Source organism: Coturnix japonica, chromosome 24 (assembly GCF_001577835.2).
Source record: "Coturnix japonica isolate 7356 chromosome 24, Coturnix japonica 2.1, whole genome shotgun sequence".
NCBI classification, from domain to species: Eukaryota; Metazoa; Chordata; class Aves; order Galliformes; family Phasianidae; genus Coturnix; species Coturnix japonica.
The window spans coordinates 2,518,988-2,532,715 of record NC_029539.1 but is presented as its reverse complement, the minus strand read 5'-3'; the positions used below and the strand labels follow the sequence as shown (position 1 = coordinate 2,532,715).

The 13,728-nt window shown below is 43.1% G+C and overlaps 1 protein-coding gene across 2 annotated transcripts in view; it reads left to right on the top strand.

Annotated features, from left to right (window-relative positions):
• The first annotated feature begins 9,906 nt into the window (after window positions 1-9,906).
• Window positions 9,907-13,728, top strand: part of GRAMD1B (GRAM domain containing 1B) — a 97,164-nt gene continuing 93,342 nt past the window's right edge. Inside the window, exon 1 of one of the 2 annotated variants that reach the window (XM_032449134.1) lies at window positions 9,907-10,267. The gene's annotated coding sequence lies outside the window, so the exon portion shown is untranslated. The remainder of the gene's footprint in view (window positions 10,268-13,728) is intronic. The other variant, XM_032449135.1, reaches the window with a different exon arrangement.

Genomic DNA, 13,728 nt, shown 5'->3' with positions numbered 1-13,728 from the left:
CACTGCTATATGCAGCACTCAGCCATTGTAGTCAAAATTCTTTACCTCAGGAAAGAGTAAAGCTCTGCCAGCCTATCATTATATGCTTATCATTATATACTTAAGACAATTTGTTGCTCTGACTGATGTGGCAGTAAGACAGGGTTGGTGATAAGGAATGCCCCCTTTTGTGCCTTCTGTGTTTTGTTGAAGGAATCATCTGCAAAGTAGGTGTCGCTTGCACTCCATTCTCAGGCAAGCAAGGTAAAGTCAAGCACTGATTTGTATTAATTTTGAGTATTTTTGATTCCAGCTGTGTGTTACCTAAGAATGCTGAAGGTGTCAGTGATTCCAAACTGAATTCTGGTACTACTGAACATGGGATGACTCCATATATTTGACTTCATTTCTACAGGGGAAGATTAATGGGTCTTGCAGTGTAACTTGATGTGCTGCTTCATTCTATGGCCTACATAGAGAATGAATGAGTTTGATCCCCAGTCTGAGGCTTGTAGTGGATGCAATAATATGCCTGTAGTATGCAGCCTGGGGATATTGCCATTTTTAGGAGTGTTTATTAACCTGGTACTATCAGAAAGTGGGGAAAAAATGTCATGGCTTTGTGCTGAGGATGAGTATAGCTGTATCAATGAGTTAAACAGAAATATAACATCTCTCAGCAATTGCTGGGCACAGCATTTCCAAGGGATGTCAGCAGTGCAGATGGTAAACAAGTGTATTCATCAGTCTGAGGTGAAATAGGAAAATTCTGAGTACCCTGAAATGAAAATGGAACAAGGGACCTATAAATGGAAAACAGTCTATTCTAGTCATTAAATATTGAGGCATATGTCAAAACCGATGAAACTGATGAGAGAATGCTTCTGTTGATGCTATTGTTATGAAAATTAGGAGTGGAGTGAAGATGCACAGCAAGATGAAAGCTCAGGGCTATGGCAGACACAGGTTTATTACAATTACAGTCCAGAGATGCTCAGATTAAAATTACCCTGATGTGAGACTCCACGTCTCTCTATCCTGTCACTTAGATACAGGGGTGGGTTGTTGAATATCATGTGTTACAGCATCATTGGAAGGCTTCATTCAGAACTGTGCACACTGATATCAGATGCTCTGCAAATACAGAACGCTGTCCCTGATTTTCATTTCTTCCTCTCTGTTGGGCTAAAGGAAAACTTGGCAATGTGTGTCTGGAAAATGTGTTAGCAAACCATGCAGTAAAATCTCAGGTTCCTTCCTTGGGCTACCAGTTATGAGACAGAGCCTGGAAATTCATCACTTCCCTTATTTGTTTAGTAATGATGCCACCATGTGGGTAGCAAGGAGGGTTGCTGTGCAATGGTGGTCTATTTGCATTGCATGGGGCTGCCTATAATCATTCCACTTCCCAGGGCTGAAGGGAGGCCTTCAGAAGAATGACTATCCTCAAGTCCCTGAAAAGGAAAATACCCAAGAAGTCATTTTGTGTATAGAGGAATCGCCGTGTCTTTCTTTCTCTTAGTGAAGATGTGGTGTGTTTTCAAAGGCCGGGGAGTGGCTGGGGGAATACTTTGGCCTTCAGCATCCGCACAGTAACTGCGGCATGCTGTGATTGTTGTGACAGTGATGGACAGAAGTAGCAAATCTGTTAATAGGGCAAAGGGAAGCTGTGTGGATTTCTTAAGTTCTTCTCAGATATCACAGCCTCCTTCATGCTGTGGTTGGGTGTTCTTTGGGTATTTTTTTATGAATAAAATATTAGAAAAATGCTCTAATTTCATAAAATGGCCATCTTTTACAAAATTCCATTATATTAGATCCAGACTTGACATATACATTATGCTGGCTGCCAGAATGCTTTACCATTTGATCTCAAGCCCTTGGTCTCAGTGTTGGTATGCATAATGGCTTTAAATTCGGTAGATCACAGCCATGAAGAGAACTACGTATATTATTGTGGTTATTTTTCTCACTGTTTGAGTGTAGAACAGCCTGGTTCTAAATAGGAAAATCCACACTGAAATGTTGCTGCATTTTGTTAACCAAATTCTTACCGAATCTTGCAAAGCATAGCTTTAAATTAAAGGGTTGGGAGGGAACAAACGTCTGCTCATTATTTCATGCTGCCACTGAAATACCAGATTTCTGTCACAAGAAACAAGTGTGTGTAAAATGAGCTTGTGGGTTGCCTGCAAACCAGAAGCATCCCTTCTGTTTTCATTTCACAATAAGTATTCCTGGGGGAGACTGCCAGCAGTTCTTCCATGTTAACAGTGATTATCTTGATATGTAGAACAAGCACTGCATGACTGGGATTTGGGTCCATCAGAAAACAGGCTTACCATACAAACTACAAATGCTATGGGGATGGATAGGTATGAAGTGGAATAAAATGAAGGAGGCTGGCTGGCTAGGAGGTGGTTTATTCTGATTTAAAGCTACTTCATAGCTATGATTGGAAGCCACACTTGCCTGTTCCACTTTTGTTCTCAGCTCGATGCCCCAGGAAGCACAAACCATTTTGGTTTAGCAGATGGAAAGATGAAAGAAGTTTCAGCAGTATTCAGAGCCTGAACAAGTACAGAACATCCAGTGTCTTATCCAGCTATCTGCATTCTAGGTTTGCAGCTGTATGAACTTGCTGAATACAAGCATCAGTGAATAGATGTGATGAGGCAGTGGCACAGGTTGCCCCAACCTCAGAGACACCCAGAGTTAGGTTGGAATGGGCTCTGAACACCTGATAGAGATGTGGGTGTCCCTGTTCATTGCACTGACCAGATGGCATTTTAGGCTTCCTTTCAACCCTAATGATTCTATATAGTTTTCAGAGGAGCCTGAACTGCCTGCTGGCTGCTAACCTGCTGTGCTGTTCCCACCAGAACCTAAGGCCTGTCTTGTGTCCCAGCAGATGGAGCCCTTGCTATACAGGACAAATACAGTTGAGCAAGGACTTTTGTTTATGCAGGTAGTCCAGACAGCTCCAGTTTAAACGTTAACCAAATGCTCCACACACAGAAATGGATGTATGCCTGCACAATGGTGTGAACCCATACTTAAAGCTTCGTGTTGTTGTGTTTTAACTGTTGTGTTGCCCTTGTTTCCTGGTACTCCCTTCTCTGTTCTGTTGGCTTTTGGCATCAAGTCCTGAATTCTGACTTAGAGCTTCCCAGTTAGTGGTGTCCTGCTGACATCCCTAGAGTAATCATTGTTCTCAGTAGCAATCAGCCTGCCTTTCAAGTGGTTAGCAATTCAAAATGCACTTTGAAAATGTTAACTGAGCATATAAGACAGCACATGCTGTTGAAGGAAATAAAGAAGCTGAAGGGCTTGCTCTGAAATGAGGTGACTTGTAGGGTTAGCATGGGAAAAACACCAATCTCAGCAGGCAAGGATGCGTGAGGAGACTTACTTTCCAGGCTGGAAAATGATGGATACAAATGAGATGAACTAGAATGCTCATTAGGTCTGGAGTGAAGAGGCATCCATCATTGCTCTGCAATCCTCTTTTTCTCAGCAAGCTTTTCTTGGTCAAGAGGAAGACACACAGAATGAGGCCCAACATCACCAGATCTGAAAGCACAGGATGTATTTGGAGATGATGTGCTGATAAACTTGGACGTGGACTGATTCCATCACCTAAAAACATCCCCTAAATTCCTGATAGAAGCACCTCAGACCTGTTGTGCATATTGGCAGCCACCTCTGAGTGCAGCATGGCTCTGCCACTGGATAACTGAGGATCAGCAAAGCCAGGGCAGATGATACAGCCTACCTGTGTGATAAGCCTGCATTGTGGTGGTGATCTCTAGCTCAGTTTGCTTTTATATTAAGACCTTGGTATGCTAAGGAGAGTGCTTCCCCCAAGAGCCTTTTGTTTGCAGTGTTCCTCTTGCCTCCTGGCTTTGAAAAGTTCAGTGTTGTGGCATTGTGTAGCAAAGCTCCTGCTTTTTCCTAGTCTGTCAGCAAGCTTAAACTGGGCATGGATTTATTGAAGAGGGCTTGAAGGGCTGAAACCTATGACAGAAAACTGTCAGGGTAACGTATACTCTATACTCTCACTTCATACCATAACACTACTTCCTCCCCTGTTCTCAGTTTTTGGGGCTACATCTGCTATTGCCTTCTCTCAAATGAGAGATGTAGCCTCTGGGAGCACACTGGATATGTGGTTGTGTGATAAAGCCAAGAAAGCAAAAGGCTGCAGGAGGAAAAAGGGAAAAGATAATGATCTTTCTATACTTTGATATGAAACCTGTAGCTATAAATAGAACCTTCATAGGAAGGTCCATAATTTGCTGTAGTACTAAAAATAATCCTGGTTGTTCCTGTCTGGCAGTCCTGCTGCTGTCGTAACCCCTTGGCAGTCAGTGCTGCTGGCCTTAGCTGCAACATCTGATCCCTCAAGGCTCAAAATTTGCTATTTTTCTTATACCTACTGGAGGCTGGCTTGAGGACTTGTCTGCTTTTCAGTTCTAGGAGACACGTTATGCATATTCCTATCAGTTCTGAGTGTAGTTAGCCAGAAGGCTGCTCAGTATCCCACAAGCACAAATGGTGCAGGAAGAAGGCAACTGAATGACCACATCAGTTCTCTGCATCTCTATAGGCAGCTCCCACTTGGCTTTTGCTTTGCATGTAACCTTAGAAAACAGACTTAAAGTGATAGCAAATACAACCAGACAAGAAAACAGCACAACGAACGTGACCCAAATGTGTAAAAATATCATTAATGGAGTATCATAGATTAAGCAGAAGGTTCCTAGTAAAGTAATTTTAGTGAAGTAGAGAGTGGATTTGTTGCACTGCAGTGTGGAATACTGGCAAATGACGCTGCATCTTTTTCCTCCCCTAGGATATTTGCTGATAGATCTTGCACAGAGCGATTGCTATGAATATTTTACTTTGCTGTTCAACAGGCTAAAATGTGCTACCTCAGGAAACTATGAAATATTAATACTTGCTAGTCAGCAAACGATGAATGAATAATCCAGGTCTTGGATCAGACACGTTTCTGATGATCTGGATCTAGATTCCTAATGCAGAAGGTTTTGTTTGGCTAACATGGGAATAATGAATTTGCATACAATTTTCTTCTATGGGGAAGCTGAAAATTCAAGCTGTGTTGTCCAGGAGCCTGATGGGAATGAGCTGCCAGATTCATCCAGCTTACACAGCAGGCAAAATGTTGCCTTCTCTCTTCTTCCAGTCAAGGCAGCTGGTGATTTTAAGGCAACTCAAAGTAGGATGGAGGATCAGGGAAGCTGATGGACCATTTCCATTCGCTTCCCCCCAAGTGCTCCCTCTGTGTGCAGGCAGGAGAGCCTCCTCTAAGATGGTGAATGAGGGTGAAGGGTGCCCAAGGCCTGCAAGCTGAACAGTATTTAAGTAATGGACCTTCTATTCACTGGGTATCTTTGGTATTTGGGGTTATAACTTGGGCAATAAAAATAGACACCAAAGTCAACAAATGCAGGAAGCCCTTACTCCTCAGATATTTTAAGGTGCAAACATCTTAAATCTGCAGGTATGTGTTTGGATAGGAGTGTTTAAATAAATCTGCATGGCACAGGCCACAGGAGTTGACTAAAAAGGTTATAACGAGCTGATTCAGTGACTCCACTAACGAGATAGGAGCAGCTGTGATTTCATTGCTGCATTCCTCCAATTTCATTGTGGAAATCTGAACTTCTTCACATGGTGCAGAGGTTGGCATGGTTTGTATAGATGTCAGAACCCCCCAAGAAGAGATGCTAAAGCTTCAGGTATTTGATGGTTCTTGTCTAAATTTGTCTCAGAGGTTAAGGCACAAGAGGTTTATTGAGTGTGGTGGGTTGGGCTTTGGCATCTCCCTTTAAACCAGTGGCAGTCAGTAGTGTTCAGCGTACCCAAGGTCAGTCCAGGCCACGTTTATTCTGGTTACTTATATCACTGAAAGACTAGGAAAGTTTCTGCTTCAAAAGCAGATGCTCTCCCCATATGTTCCATGCAATTTCTTTTCCAGCATCAGATTGGAAGTTTTCTTATTAGAGGATTTTGAAGAAGAGCTGTTTTACAGTTTGGCAGGACTGGTGCCCTTGCTATACTGGTGATTTTACACTGACTTTGTTATTCTCTTTGCTTGTTGCTTCAAAGATCTTAAAACATGTTGTGTGTGTTTATATGGTAGAAGGAGAAAATTGAAGAGCTGAATTTGAGCAGTGCATCTTTGTAGAGGTTTTCTCTTGGTAGGGAATGAACAGTGTGAATATTCTAAATGACCAATAAAATGGGTTCAAAATCACTTTTTTCTGCCTGTGGGGCTGAGAGTTGTATTCCTTTTGCATCCATTATTACCCTGTCCTCAAAAGAAGCCTTGAGGCCACAGCTTTTCCTTATGAACTTTAATCTCTGATATTTATTATTGCTGTCTATTGCTTGTCTGTCTGTCTCTAATGTAATCTATGTACGCTTGACTTGGCCTTGATGGCAATGGCTGTTTGGATGGGGGGAAGAGGAAGAAGGAATATGCTGAAGGTGCAGTAAGACTTGTGCCTGGCTTCTGGCCTTTCAAATGGAAGTCTCTGATTGTGGCCACTGTTTACCTGTCAAAGGACTTGTTCCTTCTTGGTCCATACTCTTACACACTACTTTTGGCCATTTTGGCATTTCAAAGATGATTTGATTGTCATATTATGTTTACTCTTGTAGAGAAACCGTTAGATCAAGGCTGGAACTGGTGATTGAGCACCTGGTGAGGGGCTGGGGCTGCCCAGCATATTGTTTGCATCTGTGCTCCGCAGGTGGCCAGAATGAGCAGACCCAGTGTGCAGCCCCCCCTGGGCTCATACATGGGCCAGCCACTGAAGGATGAACAGTTTTTGGATGCTGTCTGAAAAGGAAACAGTTCTAGTAGTAAGTCTTTTGCTATTCAAGTGTCCTTTCTCTTCCTTAGCACTTCTAGGTATTGAGATACCCATTAACTTTGTAGTTTCCTGCTGCCTTTGTTTGAAGTATTTGTTCATAGGGAGCATGGGAGACCATAAGAAGGAATGACGTGAAAACCCAGGATCTGCTTCTTTATTGAAGCAGCGTATCTCAGGAAAGTAACTTGGTTCCTGTGCTGTGGCAGACTTAATGCGATGCTTAGATGGGATCTTCTATGTGTTTTATTTCTTCCTTTGTGAAGCTGGACTTCCTTTGTAGCTTATCAATATCCCTGTAAGTCTGTGAGGTCAAACAGCGTTCTCTGAAGCATTGGATTAGCTTTGTGCAGGCTGTAACCTTGCAGAAGGGGCTGTGGGATGTAAAATGGCAGAGGTGCCTATAAAGGGCACAAATCCTTTCCCTCTTAAGGGAACAGAATGTGATTTTATATCTAAAGATTGCATAATTACTGTAAGTGTAGGGAGCGTGTTTTTATTGCTATATCTACCTTCAGAAATCGCCATCAGTCCTGTGGAAAACCCTGTGTAACTTTGCCATCCTCAGTGTATTTTAAGCTGTGCATTGACAGTTCTGTTTGCAAGGCTGCTTTTCTGAGACATGGGGTGATGTGTGGAGCAGTAATAGGCTTCTGGAAGGGGTGAGCATTGCTTTTTATGGATGAGCACTCAAAACAAGGGACTGAGATAGCCTTAACGTAACAAAATTGCTTGAGTAATGGCTGTATCTGAACAGCAGCTGTATTCCAGATATATTTTGGCTGCTGAGAACAGAATCCTTCAAATCCAGGTAGACTAACCCCAAACAGTGATTATAATGTTAAGTTTGCAGAATGTCTGGATGCTCCCTTGCAGATAAACCACTGCTGGCTTTGTGCTGTCAGCCTGCAGAGCTGCCTGGCTCCAGGGAGCTGTGCTTTACACAGGTTTGTTTCGTTAGCTGAAGAGCATTGATTTTGGTTCTGTGTTTGCTTATGCACAGCTGGTAAGGAGCATAGGCAAAGCAGTTTCCTTGCTTTAAAGGTCCAGGGATGGCTGTGTTTGGTGGATTATTTGTACTTCATAAAATCATATAATGTACAGAGTTGCTAGGATTGAGTCCAACTACAGTAAATAATATCCTACTATTACAGTGGGTAACTCCCCACACAGGGCGTATTTTACCCCATATGTGACAGTAACCAAGGCTGCAATTTACTAGAGTCTAAAATAGACTTAGAATGAGGGTAGAGCTTTACCACTGGAGTAAAATTCCATTTAATTAACATATTTAATATAAAAGGTCCAGAAAGTACTTCCCATTTGGATACTGTGTATGTGAATACAAGCAGGTAGGGAAATGTAGCAGGCTGGATTTGAAGACCAAGGAGGTGTAATAAAGTTGCACTTTTGAGCTGATTTTGTTATTTATCTTCTAGAGAAGTGGTTAAAGTTGCTGGGGGGTGGCTGTGTAACTTGTTAGCCAGCTGCTAACTTGTATATAAATCTACAGCTCAATGGTAATGAGTGATGTGTCTCAGCACATCATAATGCTGCTACTCTATATTAGATCAGATAAACTGTACCCTCTAAATGAGATGAGATAATTCAGACTGGGTATGGGGAAAGGTTGGCCCTTCTGCTTGAAGGAATGAGGGGAGAACAACTTTACACTTCTGCTGTACATCTGCTGCTGTGTCCGTGAGCCAAGAAGTCTGGCTGTGCAGTGTGGGGTGTTCTGCTCTCTGCTTAGATTGTCTGCTATCCAAGGCAACCCGGGTTATCTGCACTGCAGTGTAGGCAAACTTCTGGTCCCTGGCTGCACTTTGGCTGCTGCTCTATTCATTTATAGCAGGTAAGATGGTTCCCAAGAAGGCTGCTTGCCATCTGGCTGCAGTCTGTCCACATCATGTAAAATGGGATTGCTAACAGTCGTGTGCTCTCAGGTGTTAAAGAACAAACACTGGGGTTTGCCAATGGTTGATTTAAAATGGTGATAGGAAGGTCGCGGTTTGCTTTGAGAGCAAATGGTGTAGGAGCTCAGAGCTGGATTACAAGTGGAGGGCTTCACTGGGTTTATGTTGTGGGTTTTGATAATCTGTGGTCTCTTTGCCTTATGTTTCTAAGGTAGTATATGCTTCTTAACCCATTTTTTCCCCTTTGATTATGGTGGGCTATGTTGACCTACTAAAAACAGTCCACTGGCTTTCTCTGATGCAGATCAAACGAGTCAGTCTGTCCCTGGAGACTTGTCAGGATAGGACAGAGTGTTTCTGATAGAACTGGAGCTTGTGTATTAGGTTCTGCAGTGGACTGTGGTGAAGGGACACAGATATGTGAGAGTTTCAGGCTGTACCCAGGTCTTTGACTTGACTGCAGTTGATGAGAACTTTGGTGTCTGAATCCCTAGGGCATGCTTTTATGAAAGGGAGAATTGGTCTGTAGTCACTGAAATAAAACAATGTGCAAAAGCAAAGAAATGAGATTGGAAAAGAGAATCGTATATCAATGCCATGAGTGTTATTTATTCTTATAGTGATACCTCTACTCAGAGGTGATCCTATGCTAGAACAAACCTGATTACCCATTAGCCTGGTCTAGATTAGTATCTGTGTCTCATATGTAATCCTAGCTCTCTAACCTTTCTGGGTCTGGAAACAAATACTTATTCTCCCAAAGAACTGTATGTAAACTGCAGGCAATTGGGGAACATGCATGAAATCTGACCATCTCTAAATCCATCTGTAAGTGGAGGAAGTATAAATATTGAGACCTTTTCATAGTATGATTCAAACCAGCTCCGGGTAACAATGAGGGATTAAACTTGTTTAGACACCCTTATAGCTCAGAAAACCCTTATTATGTTGATGCCAGGTTTTATTTGTAGTTTCCCCATCTGCAGCTGTTTAGCTGTTCTGTTTGTGTGGGGGATGCTGCTGGCTTTGCAGCCTCGTTATCACCGTGCCTTTAAATCCCTTTAAGATTGTATTGCAAAATCCCACCTGATCTGGGAGAGGAGCAGCGCTGAGCATGGATTGGAAAGCAGAGGGGAAGGAAGATCCCTTCAGAGAGGCACCCCTGCTTCCAACCCTGCAGCCAGAGGAGGGTTAACGAGGCTCACCGCTCCTGTGCGAGCAGTATACTTGGCAGCGAGAGATGCGCTACAGTGCGAGGGGAGGCATGGAGCGGCTCCCAGCTCTGTTGGCTGGCTGTCACTGACCTCACACCTCCAGAGCTGGTGTCCGGTTCACAGCGAAGGGTCCCCTCCTCCCCAGCCCGGATCCTGTCCCTCTGGGGGGATCGTCTGCTCGTACGGAGACATCAGGCTCCAGCACTGCGAGGCGCTGCTGCCGGCTGATGAATGAGTGCCCTCTGAGCAGAGCCAGGTAAGAGCCGTGCTCCTGTTGCCATACTCTGGTCCCCGTGTGGCTCAGGTGATGCTGGGAGTCACTGGCAGTACTGGGTTTTGATGGTCTGCGGGAAGCAGATACATTGCTAATGGTTTAGCATATGGGGGATATAATAATCGAGGTGTTTGGGGGTAGATCTCTCTCCTTTGGAGGTGTCTGGGAGGGGATCTTGTGTCATTTTGTCTGGTGTGTTTCTTCCTTGGAGCTATGAGGTTACTGCAAGTCGATAGTAAAGCTATTAACATGGACTGCTGGAAGAAGCTGTGATGGGGAAGATCAGCTCGTGTTCAGAGGGAGAAGAAATCTGCTTACTTTCCACTAAATTTTTATGAGTTTTAACTGGCTGAGACTCATCTCTGGGAGTCCCAGTATTAAAATACAGCACACCACATAAGAATGGAAGTGGTGTCCCATTGCACAGGAAGGATGATATTTTCACACAGTATATTTAGCAACACACGGTATTTTCTGGACCTCCTGGATATTGCAAAACACTTCAGCAGATAGTGCTTCAATTTTAATACCACGCTCTCCACACCCTGTGCTGATGCTTCTTATTCCTGTAGGTATATTTTTTATCCCCCCTTTAATTTCCTTACTTAGTTTATTTATAACCTAAGCGCTTTTCTTTAAGTACGTATTCTTAGGCAAACACTTTAACATGCAGGCTGAGAATCAGCATGCTGAATATGAGTTTGCAGGCTGCTGGATGCAGCAGGTTAGTCCAGCACTCTCAATTTTGAGGTAAGGATCAGCTTCACAGATTACTCTTAGGATGAACTGTAACAAGGTTGTGAATATCCTGTGTAATTCATTTCTATACACATGTGTGACAGCAGGTGTTATTTAGAGCAGTAAATGATCCCATTCTTGGATGGGAGCATGAGTGGAACTGAGCAAGGATTTGGGCTGCACTGATTATTGGGTGGATAAACTCTGCTTGTAAAACATGTGTCTTTCTCAGAAGCAGACGTTAGGCCTTATATAGTGACAGTGTTAATCTTAGTCTGGTTGTGGTTATCTCAATAATAGCCAAATCTTTTAAAGTGGAGGGGAAGAAGTGGACACGTGAGAAATGTCAGCCCTGAGTGGTTTATGTGGGTTGGGTGAATGCAGAAGTTACAAGCTTCATAAACCATTGGAATTTCAGACTCAAAAGCAGGCACAGGTTTGATCCAAGGTAAGGCAGGCATTCCCTTCTTTTCTAAGTGTTTTCCACAGAGTAGAGCATCTTGAAGAGAAGAAAAATGTCTTCAACTCTTGGGGGTTGAATGTACAGACTTCAAACACCACACTGTGCCTTAGAGTTGGGTTTGGTTTCGTCTTTGTGTTTTGCTTGAATTTCATGAAGGAGAAAAGAACTCTGCTAACAAACACTAGCAGAAATGTGGTTTGTGACCTAGATGATCAGTACCAGCTGTAATGCTCACCATGGGATGCTAACTTAGCAAGTGAATTCTGGAGCTAACTACTATTTATGGAAAGACTGTGCTTGCTGCCAAAGGGCAGAAAATACATTATTCCAATTAATTTGCATCTTGAAGGAGTCTGAATCTTGGAGGTGACCGTGTTGTTCTCTGCAAACAACCTTGGCTGCATGTGAAGTGCAACCCCTCATAGTCAATATTCTTAGTGTATATTTGGCTGCACTTCCTAAAACATTTCACTTAGAAAAGACAAGGAATTCATAGTTGGCTGTTGTCCATGAAATACTGTGCGTGTAGTTAGACTGTGACATGCCTACATTGGAGGTGGATACCAGTGAGTTCCAGCACTTGTTCAATATCACCCCTTAATATCTGTAAAGTACCTCTTGCTTATTTTTTAAACATCTGTAGGTTTAAACGTGTCTTAAGATGTGACTATATTCCTGTTCTGCTAATTTGTTTTTTGACCTGGCTTCTAAAGCCACGCTTTTCCCTCATGTTCAGCTAAATCTGATAGGTACTGTATGGTGGAAGTGCTGGAATTCTAGATTTGTGGTTAAGGAAGAATCTTAAATTCATTTGGGATTGGGCACTAAGGGAATACAGCAGCAGGGAAAGGTTCTGTAGGGAAGCAGGAGGAACTAAACGTAATCCTAACTGACCTGAGGAATGCAATCATATGCCATGGAAGCTCATGCAGGTTTTGTTCTCGGGATTAAAAATAGATTGGTCTACTGATTGTAATGCTGTCATTGACGACGTGCATTTATTTGGCATGTCTATGCATTATGTTCAACAAATACTCTGGTATCCTTTGCTCTATGTTGCAGAGCTAGAACGTCTCCTGTTTAACATGATGTCAGGTCATGCATGCTGCTTTCCCGTGAACTTATGAACTGTGCATCATCCTCCCCATCCCAATCCATACAAATGCTTATAGCACCATTTACTTCATGTCTGTCTCAAACTGCTTCATGCATAACATAAACACAGGTTCACTATCAAATGACTTTGGAAACAGAAGTGTTCTCAGAACAGCATTACATGCTGGGTCAGGTGTGCAGTCAATAACTTGGTATGTATGCTGAATTTCACAGTGTTTTATGTGTTGAAGTGAATAAGAGTGAAACTAATTATGATCTTGATATTGTAGTTCTGTAGTCTGCATTCAAGCTCTTCTGTTGATGACAGCTATGGCCCAGCCTGCTGTTCTTATGGAGGATGAATAGTAGGATCTACGTTGCTTCATTGAAAGAGGAAGTAATTGGCTGGTTGAAAAGCTAGCATAGGACTCCTGGAGGTTTGAGTTGTCACTGCTCCATTGCTGGCTTCTGGAGTGACTAAGCATGTCACTTCAGGTCAGCCGTTGTAACAGAATGCTGATATAAGTGTCTAAATACTGTGGATTGTGTTAGCCTTGCTGGTCCTCAGCTTCCAGCAGGCAAAACAAGTGTGATACCCTAGAGGGGGTTGTAGTGCTAAATGGAGATGGAGAAATTCTGTAGTTGCAACAGGAGCCAGTTACACATCTTGGGTAGTTAATAAGCTAGTTTTAATTGCTTTCTGGCTAGCATTGCAGTTCCTCTTTCTGTTCCGGGGTGCAAGGTATAATTTTCAGAGGTCACCCCTTTTGCTTGTGTGACCAGTGAGGTGTCCCATGTTGTGCACCTTAACTTGGGATGTTTTCAGACAGCATGCAGTGACACTGCTGTGTCCAGATGGAAGACTTGCCTTGAAAACTCAAAAGGAAATGGTAGCCCTGCTTAATGCTGTGTCTTGGTGGACTTTGCTATGATATAAACACATCTTCTTTTCCCTGTGAGACAAGTAGATTGTGTAGGGCTAATTGCCTCCTGTCTGTGCTGTGCTGGAATGAAGGGGGATTGAAAACGCTCTTTGGAGATCATTATGATCGTGTTCAGCCCTGGTGTGATCCAAGAGAAGCTAATGCAAAAGAACAAGCTGTCGTCTCCCCCCGTGGTGCCGCGCTCATCATTGTGACACATGACA